This window comes from Pseudophryne corroboree, chromosome 6 (assembly GCF_028390025.1).
Source record: "Pseudophryne corroboree isolate aPseCor3 chromosome 6, aPseCor3.hap2, whole genome shotgun sequence".
In the NCBI taxonomy this organism is placed as follows: Eukaryota; Metazoa; Chordata; class Amphibia; order Anura; family Myobatrachidae; genus Pseudophryne; species Pseudophryne corroboree.
This window is the reverse complement of record NC_086449.1, coordinates 810,828,960-810,847,515: the sequence shown is the minus strand read 5'-3', so window position 1 is coordinate 810,847,515 and position 18,556 is coordinate 810,828,960. Positions and strand designations below refer to the sequence as shown.

Sequence of the window (18,556 nt, the reverse complement as noted above, 5' to 3'; positions counted from 1 at the left end):
CTCCCAATTGTCATGTTACAGAGCGGTTTTTTTATGACAGTTGGGAGCTGATTGGTTGGTAGTTTCTCTCTCTCCACTTTATCACTTTTCAACGCTTAGTACATCTGCCCCATGGTTGTTGTTTTTTTTAATTTCTTTGTCTTGCTTCATTTCTCTCTCATGAAAAGAAATAAATATACTTGTTAAAAAAAAAAATTATTAAAAAAAAATAGCCTTAATCTCCCCAAAACTTTTTAGAATTTGGACAGCAGATTCGGCCTGAGAGACCACATTTTAGGTGTTTCCTAAGTTAAATCCTCTAATAACTTGCGAGCAAAAGAGGAGAGGCAGATTTTTTTTTTTTTTTGCATCATTCTAGACTGGCATCTCATGTCGCTGCAAATAGCCTCTCTCCATGTGCCAGGTTCCGGGCGTCTTGGCTGCGCCGAGCGTGTTTCTCGCACAAAATATGCATCTTACTCACATAACTGAAACAACTGGAAGTGACAAAACTATTTAGCTAGAGTACACCGATCGATTTGTACGAGTGTGTGCGACTGAGGGGGTAATTCAGAGTTGATCGTAGATGTGCTAAATTGATGAGCACATCTACGATCAGTTTCACAGACATGCGGGGGGACGCCCAGCACAGGGCTAGTCTGCCCCGCACGCAGGACCTGCCCCCCCCCCCCCCCCGCACAGCTACAAAAGCATCGCACTGCGGCGATGCTTTTGTACCTGACGAGTAGCTCCCCTACCAGCGCAGCTCCTGCGCTCTAGCAGGGAGCTTCACGCCGCATCCTGGGTTGCAGCAGCTGCATGTGACGTCACGCAGCCGCCGTGGCCTGCCCACCCAATGGTCCGTTCTAACGCCATTGGCACGCCCCCTCCCACCCCGCGACAGCCTTTGCCTGTCAATCAGGCAGAGGCGATCGCAGCCCAGAAATGCTGATAGCATCTCACTGGGCTCCCGGGGTGCAGGATCCAGTCTGAATTACCCCGAGTCTGAATCTGCGGAGGCTTCTTCTTGTTTCATCTGCGACTTTGTACATGTGTAAAACGAATTCCTGTGCAGTTAAGGTCACAGCCCGGCGCCTCTAGTACACGGTGAGTGGTGTTACACTGCATCTGCAATGCGAATAAGACACAACATTGAAAGCAAAATATGGTACTATGATGAGGCTAGGGGTATGAGGACACACCTGTATGGTAGATTTCAGTGCTCCCCTTTTATAGAACAGCCATCCGGTATAATATCAGGTATAAGGAAGAACTCAGAATGGTTTCAGGTAGAAAAGAAGCGTCCTATTCAGGATCCTGTATTGCGAGTCATCAATTTATTCTCCAGCGTTTTCTATATAATATTAATGGTTATTGCAGGGACGGCGGTGTCCGAAGGTCCCAGAATGGATTACAACGTGTGTATGATGAAATACGTTGCGTGATACTGCAGAATAATTGGTAGAAGACTCATTTCCTACACAGCGCTGAGCTGCGAGGGGGCAGATTTTACATGTAAATTATAACAAATAGCACAGGTCATAAATGCAAAACTCCTGACAGTAATGTGCCAGGTAATGAGTCCGCTCTATTCCAGGCAAGCTGAATACGCAGAAGTGATTTCCTCTCCTGCCCATGAATGAGAGGCGCTGAATCAAATATTTCACAAGAGCTCTTATCACAGAAATTTACTGTCATCATCGGATTTGGAATTCTCTCTCTGTTGACATAAACGGATTTAATATTTTTCTGTCTTATGTCCTACACAACAAGCAGGCCCCACCCCCTCACGGGCGAATTTCAAAAAATGCTTATGTGTTAGGGTTTTTCGAACATAAAATATCCTTAGGGCCTAACTCTGACCCAGACGCAGCCCCGATTTGGTCGTAATTGACTGATGTTCTTATTACAGCACATACGCCAAAGACGCAGTGCCCATAAGCTGCGATGGTGCTGCGGATTTAGCCTGACTGGCTGCAGGCATTTGGGGGTGGAGACGAGGGGCAGCATTGAAAACAGAGGTACGTCGCAGAAGCCAGACACTGTGTCGTCGGACGCAGATTTGCTGGCTTTGGCAGCTGGACTTTCTGAGATACCTTAGATTTGTGCAGATGTCCAATGACCCATGCAATGGTCGTGTCTTCGGATGCCAGGAGCGGATCTGAGAAGCCGACAGTGGCATCTTTTTGGTAGTTTCTGAGCCTAGTGCTGTGCCAGAAACTAGTACGCATGCGCAGACGTGGCAGACATTTTTCTAGTAATTTTCCGACTGCACATTCGCAAAACGCCGGGAAAATGACCACGGCACCATTTTCCCAGTAACTTGGGTAGCGCTGCTGCCGCCAATGCGGAACTCCGGAGGGTTAGGTGAGTAAGAAATGTGTTTATTGATACTAGCCTTCTCTGCAGACCAAAGGGCAAGTGTGGGGGAAAAAAGACATCGTACAGCGGAGGGTGGGGCCAGGGTGAATCAATGGACTACGTCTGAGATTAGGGAGACTTCCCGGGATAGTAGGCAAGTATGACCTTACTACAAGTAGCAATTGTAGGGGTGAATCAATGTACATCTATAAATCAGCTCCTTACTGAAGTGCAGTATACAGTTGTGCTCATAAGTTTACATACCCTAGCAGAATTTGTGATTTTCTTTCCATTTGTCAGAGAATATGAATGATAACTCACAAACTTTTCTTTCACTCATGGTTAGTGGTTGGGTGATGCCATTTATTGTCAAACAACTGTGTTTACTCTTTTTAAATCATAATGACAACAGAAACTACCCAAATGACCCTGATCAAAAGTTTACATACCCCAGTTCTTAATACTGTGTATTGCCCCCTTTAACATCAATGACAGCTTGAAGTCTTTTGTGGTAGTTGTGGACGAGGCTCTTTATTTTCTCAGATGGTAAAGCTGCCCATTTTCTTCACAAAAAGCCTCCAGTTCCTGTAAATTCTTGGGCTGTCTTGCATGAACTGCACGTTTGAGATCTCCCCAGAGTGGCTCAATGATATTGAGGTCAGGAGACTGAGATGGCCACTCCAGAACCTTCGCTTTATTCTGCTGTAGCCAATGACAGGTCGACTTGGCCTTGTGTTTTGGATCATTGTCATGTTGGAACGTCCAAGTACGTCCCATGCGCAACTTCTGGGATGATGAGTGCAAATTTTCCTCCAGTATTTTCTGATAACATGCTGCATTCATCTTGCCATCAATTTTGACCAAGTTTCCAGTGCCTTTGTAGCTCACACATCCCCAAAACATCATCGATCCACCTCGTGTTTCACAGTAGGAATGGTGTACCTTTCATCATAGGCCTTGTTGACTCCTCTCCAAATGTAACATTTATGGTTGTGGCCAAAAAGTTCAATTTTGGTCTCATCACTCCACATGACTTTGTTCCAGAAGTTTTGAGGCTTGTCTCTGTGCTGTTTGGAGTATTGTAAGCGGGATGCTTTGTGGCATTTGCGTAGTAATGGCTTTTTTCTGGCGACTCAACCATGCAGCCCATTTTTCTTCAAATGCCTCCTTATTGTGCATCTTGAAACAACCACACCACTTTTTTTCAGAGTCCTGTATTTCAACTGAAGTTATTTGTGGATTTTTCTTTGCATCCCGAACAATTTTCCTGGCAGTTGTGGCTGAAATTTTTGTTGATCTACCTGACCGTGATTTGGTTTCTACAGAATCCCTCATTTTCCACTTCTTAATTAGAGTTTGAACACTGCTGATTGGCATTCTCAATTGCTTGGATATCTTTTTATATCCCTTTCCTGTTTTATACAGTTCAATTACCTTTTCCCGCAGATCCTTTGACAATTCTTTTGCTTTCCCCATGACTCAGAATCCAGACACGCCAGTGCAGCACTGGATGAAAGATGCAAGGGTCTTTCAGGAGTCCAGAAACTCACTGACCTTTTATACACACACACTGATTACATGCAAACAGATCACAGGTGAGGATGGTTACCTTTAGTAGCCATTCAAACCTGTTTGTGTCAACTTGTGTGCATGTTATCAGGCCAAAATCTCCAGGGTATGTAAAGTTTTGATCAGGGTCATTTGGGTAGTTTCTGTTGTCATTATGATTTAAAAAGAGTAAACACAGTTGTTTGACAATAAATGGCTTCACCCAACCACTAACAATGAGTGAAAGAAAAGTTTGTGAGTTATCATTCATATTCTCTGACAAATGTCCAGAAAATCACAAATTCTGCTAGGGTATGTAAATTTATGAGCACAACTGTAAAGGTGCAGTACACAGGTCCTATGAAAGGATTAGGAGGAGACTCAAAGGCCACCAGTTCCGGGAAAGTGCACATCTGAAACCCATATGATTGTGCTCCACTCCACCAGCAAGGGATGCCCCTCTGCACAGTCCCTAGCCACTTCACCAGCAAGGGATGCCCCTGGGCACAATTCCTGCCCACTCCACCAGCAAGGGATGCCCCTGGGCACGGTCCCTAGTGACTCCACCAGCAAGGGATGCCCCTGGGCATGGTCCCTAACCACTCCACCAGCAAGGGATGCCCCTGGGCACGGTCCCTAGCCACTTCACCAGCAAGGGATGCCCCTGGGCACAATTCCTAGCCACTCCACCAGCAAGGGATGCCCCTGGGGACAATCCCTAGCCACTCCACCAGCAAGGGATGCCCCTGAGCACAATCCCTAACCACTCCACCAGCAAGGGATGCCCCTGGGCACGGTCCCTAGCCACTCCACCAGCAAGGGATGCCCCTGGGCACAATTCCTGCCCACTCCACCAGCAAGGGATGCCCCTGGGTACAATTCCTGCCCACTCCACCAGCAAGGGATGCCCCTGGGCACAGTCCCTAGCCACTCCACCAGCAAGGGATGCCCCATGGCACAATTCCTGCCCACTCCACCAGCAAGGGATGCCCCTGGGCACAGTCCCTAGCCACTCCACCAGCAAGGGATGCCTCTGGGCACAATCAATAGCCACTCCACCAGCAACGGATGCCCCTGGGCACAATCCCTAACCACTCCACCAGCAAGGGATGCCCCTGGGCACAGTCCCTAGCCACTCCACCAGCAAGGAATGCCCCTGGGCACAGTCCCTAGCCACTCCACCAGCAAGGGATGCCCCTGGGCACGGTCCCTAGCCACTCCACCAGCAAGGAATGCCCCTGGGCACAGTCCCTAGCCACTCCACCAGCAAGGAATGCCCCTGGGCACAGTCCCTAGCCACTCCACCAGCAAGGAATGCCCCTGGGCACAGTCCCTAGCCACTCCACCAGCAAGGGATGCCCCTGGGCACGGTCCCTAGCCACTCCACCAGCAAGGAATGCCCCTGGGCACAGTCCCTAGCCACTCCACCAGCAAGGAATGCCCCTGGGCACGGTCCCTAGCCACTCCACCAGCAAGGAATGCCCCTGGGCACGGTCCCTAGCCACTCCACCAGCAAGGAATGCCCCTGGGCACGGTCCATAGCCACTATTATCTCATTTCAGTATTCTCACACTCTAAAATGAAATCCCCCAGCCTATCCCGCTTGCTGCAGATGTATATTTGCCAAAAGCTCCAATCTACGTCTCTGCGTAGATTTCCATTTCTCTCCAATTTAAAAAAAATTTTTTTTTATTCTTCTACGTTGATTCTAACAGGAGCCACTAAAAAAACAAAAAGTAAAATAATAAAAATAAATCTCTATTTAATGGGAGAGAAAAACAAGCCACATATTTTACATAAATCTAAAATAAATTGGTTATTTTATCTAAAAAAAAAAAACCCCAGTGAATGCAAATAGTCATTTCCCTGCACTTTGCTTCCACGCAGACATTTCTGACTGAACGCGATAAAAATCAGCTACATCCACCCGAGCGTATAAAATGCCTACGTGACCCGCACATTATGCCGGTCCCTGAACAGCCTCTGCCCTCATACAGAAACACGTTCCTTGTTTGGTGGCCCCACGTGCTAAGAGGTGTCAGAGCAGTCTCGCCCTGAGTAGTAGTGGAGGCCGTAATGGATGCCAGATACTGGGGACATGCAGACGCCTCCTCACAGCACCATACGCCCTCCTATAACGGCTGTCAGCCATCGGCCTGCACTAGTGCACTGAGGCTTCAGCAAAATGTCTAACGTTGCAGAAGTAACTGTCACACAGCTCTCTCTCTCTGCGTGTGCGGCTGTCTGAGAGGCAGACTGGGACCATCTTGTCTTGGATTCTAAATAAAAAAAAAATAGGGGGCCTGCAGTGGTTCCCATTTCACCCCGACGTAGCCCTTCACCTGCCAAAAGCCAATCATACACTAAATTACTATATTATGCAATAAAAAGGTCAATAAGTTGTGTGTGATGCATGGAACAGTAGGGACAGAAGAAACAAAATATATGAATATTCCAAAGCAGAATTTCCTCCAGTCTCCCACCCCAAGAGACAGCCCTGACTCACGCTGTCAATCTCAGTTTCACGGCCCATTTGAACCGCGCACCACTCTCTCTGGAGAGAGTCTTATGTTTAAACACAACCCAGTCAGCATAGTGGTAAACAAACTGCTAACCCGTTCGCTGCCGGAACAGGAAACCGTATAATACAGGGAAATGTTTTCCCCTTAAATAATGTTAAGCAAATCAACTGTGCGGCAATTTCCAGCAAATGATTACTCGTATTAGCCCCTTTCCCAACGAGGCTTGCAATCTAATTCCCTACTGCAGGTAAAAGGGAAGATATACAGTAAAGTACAGACACATCAGGGCATTTAATCCTTGGCCAATATAAAGGGGGGTATTCACGGAGAGATCCATGCTTAAAATTTAAGCAATCTGACTAGATTGCTTAGATTTTAAGCACAGATCACTTGTGTGTACCCCCCTCAGCGATAGCAATGCGCGGCCCCCCACATCGCTATCGCCGGTGCTAGATTGGCCTGCATGCAAGTCGCTGGGTAAAGTGAGCGCCCCCCGTCCTCCCCCGCATCGCTCAGCACACATCGCGCTGTGCTGAGCGGCGGGAGAGATGTGTGCTGAGCGGTTCGCTCAGCACACATCTCTCCCGTGTATGGGGCCCTTAAGTTATCAGTATGTGGGGGAGAGTACCAAGCCTCGGAGAGTGATAAAGTGGAGAAAGATAAAACGCCAACCATCCAGCTCCTAACTCATTTTTAAACACAGCCTGTAACATGGCAGTTAGGAGCTGATTGGCTGGTACTTTATCTCTCCAAGTCTTTGTACATCTCCCCCACATTGCACAATAATAATGATTCCAAACTATCTTTTGTAAATCTATGCACCTTGATGGAAATAACTGCGTCGTAATGAGCTTTGGAGAATAAACATCTTTTGTGCAGAAATATGTTTTGAAAAGCACTTAATGGAATGTTGATATGAGTATTCCAGGTTAAGTGTTGTGTGCATACCTATGGGAGGGTGGAGAGATTGCGCGCACTTTCTCCCAGTCTTTCATGAGCGCTTTGTACTTGCTCAACAAAGATGTTTAGTAAATGTATTAAAAGATGAACTCAACGTTCTACCCCTACAATTACCTTTATTGTGCATGCCAAATACTTGTTATTCCCAAGTGTTTCTATGAAGTACTTATCGTGTATGTTATACTGTGTGTTTATGTATATATGAGGCCGCGTGGAGACCTTGCGTGCGCAACATGTCCGTGTTGCTACACCTGAAGGATGGTACGGTGTAGAGAGAGGACACAGCTGCCCCTGCTCCGCATTGTACCAGCACTACCCTCTGTGTCTAATGACACCATATACCTCTTCATGCGGGTATGTCTATATCACATACATCCTTATCCGTGTCCTATATATTGTTACAAATAAAATGACAAAGGTATAGGTCCCGCACCCCCCCCCACCTGCATCCACCTCCCCCTCCACTCGCAGCATCTACATACTCCCTGCCTCATCCGCGGTCCCCCCCGCACCCGCTACATTCTGTACATCGTGCTCTGCAGGCACTGTTCACGCCGTCGCAAGGGGCTACGCCCCCTTCACCATTGGAAGCACTTTCGTCGTGCAATATTTAACCACTAACAAACCTAGGAATGCAGGTAATACTCATACAAATATTGAACCGCAGCAAGGCGTGCAGGGGTTAAGGGGGCGTAGCCCCTTTCGCCGGTGTGAAGAGCGCCCGTAGGGCGCGATGAAGCACCTAGTATATATATATATATATATATATAAAATAAAATTTTAAACCTACCGGTAAATCTTTTTCTCGTAGTCCGTAGAGGATGCTGGGGACTCCGTAAGGACCATGGGGGGTAGACGGGCTCCGCAGGAGACATGGGCACTTTAAGAAAGAACTTTAGGTATGGGTGTGCACTGGCTCCTCCCTCTATGCCCCTCCTCCAGACCTCAGTTAGAGAAACTGTGCCCAGAGGAGACGGACAGTACGAGGAAAGGATTTTTGTTAATCCAAGGGCAAGATTCATACCAGCCCACACCATTCACACTGTATAACTTGTGATATACTACCCAGTTACCAGTATGAAAACAATATAGCATCAGTCCGAAACCGATGAAAACTATAACATAACCCTTATGTAAGCAAAACTATATACAAGTCTTGCAGAAGTAGTCCGCACTTGGGACGGGCGCCCAGCATCCTCTATGGACTAGGAGAAAAAGATTTACCGGTAGGTTTAAAATCTTATTTTCTCTTACGTCCTAGAGGATGCTGGGGACTCCGTAAGGACCATGGGGATTATACCAAAGCTCCCAAACGGGTGAGAGAGTGCGGATGACTCTGCAGCACCGATTGAGCAAACAGGAGGTTCTCCTCAGCCAGGATATCAAACTTATAGAACTTTGCAAAGGTGTTTGAACCCGACCAAGTAGCAGCTCGGCACAGCTGTAGTGCCGAGACCCCTCGGGCAGCCGCCCAAAAAGAGCCCACCTTCCTAGTGGAATGGGCCTTTACCGATTTTGGTAACGGCAATCCAGCCGTAGAATGAGCCTGCTGAATCGTGTTACAGGATCCAGCGAGCAATAGTCTGCTTTTAAGCAAGAGCGCCAACCTTGTTGGCTGCATACAGGACAAACAGTGCTTCTGTTTTTCTGACTCCAGCCGTTCTGGCCACGTAAATTTTCAAAACCCTGACCACATCAAGGGACTCGGATCCTCCAAGTCTCGCGTAGCCACAAGCACCACAATAGGTTGGTTCATATGAAAAGATGACACCACCTTAGGCAAGAATTGAGGACGGTTCCGCAATTCCGCTCTATCCATATGGAAAACCAGATAAGGGCTTTTATGAGACAAAGCCGTCAATTTTTTTAACACTTGCCTAACCGAAGCCAAGGCTAACCACATGACCACCTTTCATGTTAAGTGATTCAAACCAGTGCGACTTAAGGAACCTCAACACCACGTTAAAGTCCCACGGCGCCACCGGAGGTACAACAGGAGGCTGAATATGCAGCACTCCCTTCACAAAAGTCTGTACCTCTGGGAGAGAAGTTAATTCCTTCGGAAAGAAAATGGATAGGGTCGACATCTGAACCTTAATGGAGCCAAATTTTTAGGCCCAAATTTACTCCAGTTTGTAGGCAGTGAAGGAAAACGGCCCAGATGGAATTCTTCCGTAGGAGGATTCCTGGCCTCACACCAAGAAACATACATCCGCCATATACAGTGATAATGTTTAGCTGTCACGTTGTTCCTAGCCTTTATCAGAGTAGGAATGACCTCATCCGGAATGCCCTTTTCCGCTAGGATCCGGCGTTCAACCGCCATGCCGTCAACGCAGCCGCGGTAAGTCTTGGAACCAACAGGGCCCCTGTTGTAACAGGTCCTGTCTTAGAGGAAGAGGCCACGGATCTTCTGTGAGCATTTCCTGTAGATCCGGATACCAGGCCCTTCGCGGCCAATCTGGAACAATGAGAATTGTCTGTACTCCTCTCATTCTTATTATTCTCAACCCCTTGGGGATGAGAGGAAGAGGAGGAAACACATAGACCAACTGGAACACCCACGGTGTCACTAGGGCGTCCACTGTCACCGCATGGGGGTCTCTTGACCTGGCGCAATACCTCTGTATTTTTTATTTTTTTTATTTAGGCGGGACGCCATCATGTCTATCTGGGGCTGGCCCCACTGACTTGCAATTTGTGCGAAGACTTCCTGATGAAGTCCCCACTCTCCTGGATGTAGATCTTGTCTGCTGAGGAAGTCTGCTTCCCAGTTGTCCACTCCCGGAATGAACACTGCTGACAGTGCGCTTACATGATTTTCCGCCCAGCGAAGAATCCTGGTGGCTTTCATTGTCACTCTGCTCTTTGTGCCGCCTTGGCGGTTTACATGAGCCACTGCGGTGATGTTGTCTGCATGGATCAGAACCGGTAGGTCGCGAAGCAAAGTCTCCGCTTGACGAAGGGCGTTGTATATGGCCCTCAGTTCCAGGACGTCGACTTGGAGACAAGTCTCTTAACTTGACCAAATACCTTGGAAGTTTCTTCCATGTGTGACTGCTCCACAAACTCTGAGCCTCGCGTCCGTGGTCACCAGAACTCAGTCCTGGATGCCGAATCTGCGACCCTCCAGAAGGTGAGCACTCTGCAGCCACCACAGGAGAGATACCCTGGCCCTGGGGGACAGGGTGATCAACTGATGAATCTGTAGATGTGATCCGGACCACTTGTCTAGTAGGTCCCATTGGAAAGACCTCGCATGGAACCTGCCGAAAGGGATGGCCTCGTAAGATGCCACCATCTTTTCCAGGACTCGAGTGCAGTGATGCACCGACACCTGTTTTGGCGTCAATAGGTCCCTGACCAGAGTCATGAGTTCCTGGGCCTTTTCTATCGGAAGATAAACCCTATACTGGTCCGTATCCAGAATTATGCCTAAGAAGGTCAAACGAGTCGCAGGAACCAACTGTGACTTCGGGATACTGAGAATCTAGCCTTGTTGCTGTAACACCTTCAGTGAAAGTGACACGCTGTTCAACAACTGCTCTCGTGATCTCGCTTTTATGAGGAGATCGTCCAAGTACGGGATCTGAAATTAGGAATGACAATCCTGTACCGCAACCCTTAGGTACGCCTGATGAGGTGGATATATGGGAACATGAAGGTATGCATGTTTTATGTCCAGGGATACCATAAAATCCCACCCTTCTAGGCTGGCGATGACCGCTCTGAGCGATTGCATCTTAAATTTGAACCTTGTCAAGTATAGGTTCAAGGATTTTAAATGTAAAATGTGTCTGACCGAACCGTCCGGTTTCGGAACTACAACAGGGTTGATTAATACCCCTTCCCTTGCTGAAGTAGGGGAATTCTGACCACCACCTGTTGAAGATACAATTTGTGAATTGCATTTAACACTATCTCCCCTTCTGGGGGAGAATCTGTTAGGGCCGATTTGAAAAAAAAAAAACCGGCGAGGAGACACCTCTTCGAATTCCAGCTTGTAACCCTGGGAAATAATTTCTATTGCCCAGGGATCCACCTGTGAGTGAACCCAGATGTGGTTGACAAGTCAAAGAAGTGCCCCCCCTGGGGCGGACTCCCTCAGCGGAGCTCCCGCGCCATGCTGTGGATTTTGTAGAGGCCGGGGCGGACTTTTGCTCCTGGGAACTATCTGTGGTTGGCAGCTTGTTCCTCCTGCCCTTACCTCTGGCAAGAGATGAGGATCCTCGTACTTTCTTGTTCTTATTTAACCGAAAGGACTGCATTAGATAATGTGGCGCTTTCTTAGGCTGTGAGGGAATATAAGGCAAAAAATTGGATTTACCAGCTGTAGCTGTGGAGACCAGGTCCGAGAGACCTTCCCCAAACAATTCCTCACCCTTGTAAGGTAAAACCTCCATATGCCTTTTTGAGTCGGCCCACCTGTCCATTGCCGGGTCCATAGGACTCGTCTAGCAGAAATCGACATAGCGTTGATTCTATAACCCAGTAGGCCAATGTCTCTTTGAGCATCTCTCATATATAAGACAGCATCGTTAATATGACCCAGGGTCAATAAAATGGTAACCTTATCCAGGGTATCAATTTCCGTCGATAAGATACCTATCCACGCTGCTACAGCGCTACAAACTCCAGCCGACGCTATCGCCGGTCTGAGTAAGGTACTAGAATGTGTGTAAATGGACTTTAAGGTAGCCTGCTGTTTGCGATCAGCGGGATCCCTGAGGGTAGCCATATCTTGGGATGGCAGCTCTACCTTTTTGGATAAGCGTGTCCACACTTTTTTCCCCCCTTGGGGAAGATTCTCGCCGTATCCTGTCCTTAGTCGGGAAAGAATACACCCTAAGAATCCTTTTGGGAATCTGCAGTTTCTTGTCTTGAGATTCCCAAGCCTTTTCAATAACTCATTCATGAGATGGGGGAAAGGTTACCTCAGGTTTCTTTACCCTATACATGTGTACCCTCGTGTCAGGGACAGGGGGTTTCTCTGTGATATGCAAAACATCTTTTATTACAATAATCATAATACTATTTGCCAATTCTGGCTGTAACTTTGCATCCTCGTAGTCGACACTGGAGTCAGAATCCGTGTCGGCGTCAGTGTCTACTATTTTGGATAGTGGGCACTTTTGAGACCCGGAGGTCCCTGTGACATAGGGGAAAGGCAGGGTTTTGACGCCTGTACATTCCCTAGTGCAATAAATTCACATTAGCACTAAAAACATTCCACATATCCAACCAGTCAGGTGTCGGTGTTGTCGACGGAGACACCACAGTCATTTACTCCACCTCCTCCCTATGAGAGCCTTCTACCTCAGACATGCCGACACACGCGCACCGACACACCACACACTCAGGGAATCCTCTTATCTGAAGACAGTTCCCCCACAAGGCCCTTTGGAGAGACAGAGAGAGAGTATGCCAGCACACACCCAGCGCTAATGACCAAGGAAAAAAACACACAATATGTTTACCCAGATAGCGCTGTAATCTTTATTTTTGCGCCAAATTATGTGCCCCCCCCCCCCTTCTTTAAAACCCTCTTTCACTGTGGATAAGCAGGGGAAAGTCCGGGGAGCTTCCTCTCAGCGCTGTGCTGTGGAGAAAATGGCGCTGGTGAGTGCTGAGGAAGAAGCCCCGCCCCCTCAGCGGCGGGCTTCTGTCCCGCTAAAATATATTAAAAAATGGCGGGGGCTCTTTATATATACAGTGCCTAGCTGTATATATCTACTTTTGCCAGAAAATGAGGTTATATTGCTGCCCAGGGCGCCCCCCCCTGCGCCCTGCACCCTTACAGTGACTGCCGTTTGTGTGTGCTGTGTGGGAGCAATGGCTCACAGCTTTACTGCTGTGCGTTACCTCAGTGAAGATCTGAAGTCTTCTGCCGCCTCTGAAGTCTTCTTTCTTCTCATACTCACCCGGCTTCTATCTTCCGGCTCTGCGAGGGGGACGGCGGCGCGGCTCCGGGACGAACTCCAGGGTGAGACCTGTGTTCCGACTCCCTCTGGAGCTAATGGTGTCCAGTAGCCTAAGAAGCAGAGCCTTGAAACTCACAATAGTAGGTCTGTTTCTCTCCCCTCAGTCCCTCGATGCAGGGAGTCTGTTGCCAGCAGGTTCCCTGAAAATAAAAAACCTAACAAAATACTTTCTTTCAGGAAACTCAGGAGAGCTCCCTGTAATGCACCCAGTCTCCTCTGGGCACAGTAGTAAACTGAGGTCTGGAGGAGGGGCATAGAGGGAGGAGCCAGTGCACACCCATACCTAAAGTTCTTTCTTAAAGTGCCCATGTCTCCTGCGGAGCCCGTCTACCCCCATGGTCCTTACGGAGTCCCCAGCATCCTCTAGGACGTAAGAGAAATATATATTAATATTATGTCATGGAGGGTTGGGGCTGAAATGCCGGAGGTCAGAATACCGACCGTGGAATCCCACTGTTTAGAATACTGACAGGGGTTGGGAAGAAAGTTACCCCTCACCCCCTTACCCCCCCATACTGCAGTCTAACCCCCTCCCACCGCAGCCTAACCCTAACCCTCCCCTGTGATGCCTAACCCTAACCCCCCACCCCTCCCTGCAGCCTAAACCGAACAAAGTGTTAGGTTGTGAAATCTGGCGCTTCTGTGTTAAAAGGGCAATGTTTTTTCTAGTCATGTTTAGCTATAAAAGCATTGCCATTTTAAATTTCGAGCATAACAATTATCAGAAGCGCCGGGTTTTGCAATTGACGCTTCATAAATAATCCCCTAGATAGTAATTTGTGTTGTAAATGTCTGTCTGATTGGCTAAGGGCTGCTCTAGCTCTGTGAATGTTCTGCACTGATTGGCTGTGGGCTGCTCAAGCTCTGTGAATGTTCTGCACTGATTGGCTGTGGGCTGCTCTAGCTCTGTGGATGTTCCGCACTAATTGGCTAAGGGCTGCTCTAGCTCTGTGGATGTTCCGCACTGATTGGCTAAGGGCTGCTCGAGCTCTGTGAATGTTCTGCACTGATTGGCTGTGGGTTGCTCTAGCTCTGTGGATGTTCTGCACCGATTGGCTATGAGCTACAGTACGATAGAATACTCTGCTTTGACTGTTTACAGATGGGGCTAGCTCTGTGGATTTTGTAAAGCTCTGATTGGCTCCACGCTCCTCCAGACTTGTGAATGTTCTGCCCTGATTGGCTACAGGCTGCTCTAGAACTGTAAATGCTCTGCTCTGATTGGCTACAGGCCGCTCTAGAACTGTAAATGCTCTGCTCTAAATGGCTACAGGCCGCTCTAGAGCTGTGAATGTTTGCTCTGGTTGCCTATGGGTTGGTCTGCTAGTTGTATCATCATCATCATCATCAGTTATTTATATGTTACACCACATATTACACTCCAGTGGAGCTTACATTTATATTCCCTACACATGGATATACTGTACGTACACACTACGGTTAATTTTTGTCATAAGCCAATTAACCTGCCAGGAAGTTTTTGGATTGTGGGATGAAAGTGGAGCACAAATAGGAAACACACAAACATGGGAGAATATACAAACCCCACACAGATAGGGCCTTGGTGGTAATCACACACATAACCCCAGCACTGTGTGAAAAAGCTAATCAGTGGTCCATCGTGCAGTCATCTCTATCTGTGTATGTTCTAGCCCTCTGATTTCCTACAGGGGGATCTAGTCCTGTGAATGTTCTAATGATCTGATTTCCTACAGGGGTATCTAGTCCTGTGAATGTTCTAATGATCTGATTGGCTGCAGGGTGATCCAGTCCTGTGAATGTTCTAATGATCTGATTGGCTGCAGGGTGATCCAGTCCGGTGAATGTTCTAATGATCTGATTAGCTGCAGGGTGATCCAGTCCTGTGAATGTTCTAATGATCTGATTGGCTGCAGGGTGATCCAGTCCTGTGAATGTTCTAATGATCTGATTGGCTGCAGGGAGATCTGGTCCTCTGAATGTTCTAATGATCTGATTGGCTGCAGGGTTATCTAGTCCTGTGAATGTTCTAATGATCTGATTAGCTACTGGCTGGTCCCATACATTTCAAAGCCACTTAAATATGGCTATTGGTCGACATGATCACTAGGTCGCCATGGCAAAGGTCGATGCATGAATAGGTCGACATGAGTTTTTCACTTTTTTTTTTTACTTTTTTATACTTTACGATCCATGTGGACTACGATTGGAAATAGTAAGCGACCCATGCAAGGGGACACGGTGCACTAACTGGGATTCCCAGTCACTTTCCGAAGAAAACGACACAAAAAATTTATAAAAAACTCATGTCGACCTTTTTCCATGTCGACCTAGTCACTGTCGGCCAATAGTGGTCGACCTAATGACTGTGAACCCTATGAGCCACACCCATAGCTGCCACTGGGAAAGAATAACAAGGGCCCATGGCCCTCATTCCGAGTTGTTCGCTCGCTAGCTGCTTTTAGCAGCATTGCACACGCTAAGCCGCCGCCTACTGGGAGTGAATCTTAGCTTTGCAGAATTGCGAACGAAAGATTCGCATAATTGCGAATAGAAATTTCTTTGCAGTTTCTGAGTAGCTCGAGACTTACTCTGTCACTGCGATCAGTTCAGTCAGTTTCGTTCCTGGTTTGACGTCACAAACACACCCAGCGTTCGCCCAGACACTCCCCCGTTTCTCCAGCCACTCCCGCGTTTTTCCCAGAAACGGCAGCGTTTTTCCGCACACACCCATAAAACGGCCAGTTTCCGCCCAGAAACACCCACTTCCTGTCAATCACACTCCGATCACCAGAACGAAGAAATTTCTTCGTTAAGCCGTGTGTAAAATACCTAACTTTTTGGCAAATTTACTTGGCGCTGACGCACTGCGAACGTTGCGCGTGCGCAGTTTACGACAAATCGCTCCATTGCGAAAACCACTAACGAGCGAACAACTCGGAATGAGGGCCCATATGTAACGGCCTGCAAGTAGCAGTAACTGGGGCGATTCCAGCAAGGTAGCTCCGAGATTTAAATCAGCAATAATTTACATGGCAAAACAACATGGCTTTGAATGGTAAACTGTTGCCGCTTTCGACTCGCAGGCTATGACACATTGGGAAGCACACGAGAGCCTGTGCTCAGGCCAGGTAGATAGCAGCCACAAGAAGGGGGGACATGATAGAAACTTTCAAATATACCAAAGGTTTTAACAAAGTTCAGGAGGGAAACATTCTTCAAAGGAAGAGAAGTATTAGAACTCGAGGACATACACTGAGACTGGAGGGGGAAGAGGGTTCAGGGGAAATTTATGGAAAAATTACTTCACAGAAAGGGTAGTGGATAAGTGGAATAGCCTCCCATCAGAGGTGGTAGAGGCTAAGACTGTAGAGCAATTTAAACATGCTTGGGACAGGCATATGAATATCCTTATAAAGAATTAAGGTTCAAAAAGGGTTGAGATTACATAAAGGATAAAAAAAAGGGGCAGACTAGATGGGCCAAGTGGTTCTTATCTGCCGTCACATTCTATGTTTCTATGTAAGAAAAACCTCGGAACATACACCTAAAGGGCCCTATACACAGGAGAGATGTGTGCTGAGCGATGTTGGGGGGAGGACGGGGGGCCGCTCATTTCACCCAACGGGTGAACTGAGCGACGTGCTAGATTGGTCTGCATGCAGGCTCAATCTAGCACCGGCGATAGCGATGTGCAGGGTTGCGCATCGCTATCGCTGAGGGGGGGACACACGAGTGATCTGTGCTTAAAATCTAAGCAATCTAGTCAGATTGCTTAGATTTTAAGCATGGATCTCTCCGTGCGTACCCCCCTAAAGACCATTCAGGAACTTTTCTGCACTACTACAATGACAATGAGAGAATCCGAGTCATAAGATAAACCCACGAAGACAATTCCACAAATCTCTCCAACGTCCCCATCTATTGCCATGGTTACAGAAGGAAGCCCTGTGGGGGTATTCTGTAATGGACGAGGAATCTGAAGATGTTCTTGGAAATGCCTTTGATGGATGTACACTGTATTCTATAGAAAGACTTTATTTACAATGTAATAATGTCCTTTACAGTCCTTGAAAAGTCTTTTTTTTTTTCCCGGTGCAATCTTAAGAAAGCAGACATTCTTTTAGAGCATTCATTCTCTGTTCTGTACTAACACAACGCACTCTCAGGACACGGTGACGTTGAGCGCTGCTAAGTCACACGGCAACATAATGGTGGTCATTCCGAGTTGATCGCTAGCTGCATTCGTTCGCTGTGCAGCGATTAGGCAAAAAAAACGGCACTTCTGTGTATGCGGCGCAATGCGCACGCGCGTCGTACTTTTGCAATGAACGATGTAGTTTCACACAAGGTCTAGCGAAGCTTTTCAGTCGCACCGCAGAGTGATTGACATGAAGTGGGCGTTTCTGGGTGTCAACTGACCGTTTTCAGGGAGTGTTCGGAAAAACGCAGGCGTGCCAAGAAAAAGGCAGGCGTGGCTGGGCGAACACAGGGCGTGTTTGTGACGTCAAAACAGGAACCGAATAGTCTGAAGTGATCGCAAGCGCTGAGTAGGTATTGAGCTACTCTAAAACTGCACAAAAAAAGTTTGCCGCCGCTCTGCGATCCTTTCGTTCGCACTTCTGCTAAGCTAAAATACACTCCCAGTGGGCGGCGGCATAGCGTTTGCACGGCTGCTAAAAACTGCTAGCGAGCGATCAACTCGGAATGACCACACGTGTATTCCGTGGAAGCACGGATACTCATTTATACAGGAGGAGGTATAAGTGTCAGGAAGAAACGCGCTATATAACCTTATACAGTATGGGACACACAGGAGAGTAATACTACAAAGAGCACAGGGAACTTTCCCCATACTGTATAATCTCCACCTCATCTGGTAATGTAAAATAAACTCAATTACAGGCTGAATGCAGGAAAAGGAAGCTTCACCACAATGATTCACGGGGCCTGTGTTACTGTAAACGATTAACTAATTCAAGGCCTGATTCTGCTGTATCATATTTTGCCGCAGCCACGACTGCGTGCGCCTTTTTTTTTTACCACCCCTCCTGTTGCCTCACCGCCAAATAACGGTCCATACATTGCCTGTAGAGTTCTCCCTGCTTGCACCTGAATCTGTACTGCGACTTCGTAAGCACGCCATCGCGATTCTGCACATTATCTAAAAATCGCTGAACTCTGTGAATATTGGGTTTGCGTGCGAGTCATAAACTGGCCCTGTCT

General features: G+C 47.7%; 1 protein-coding gene across 2 annotated transcripts in view; it reads right to left on the bottom strand.

Moving 5' to 3' along the window:
• LARGE1 (LARGE xylosyl- and glucuronyltransferase 1) overlaps positions 1-18,556 on the bottom strand; it is a 464,898-nt gene that overhangs the window by 232,220 nt on the left and 214,122 nt on the right. The window lies entirely within an intron of this gene.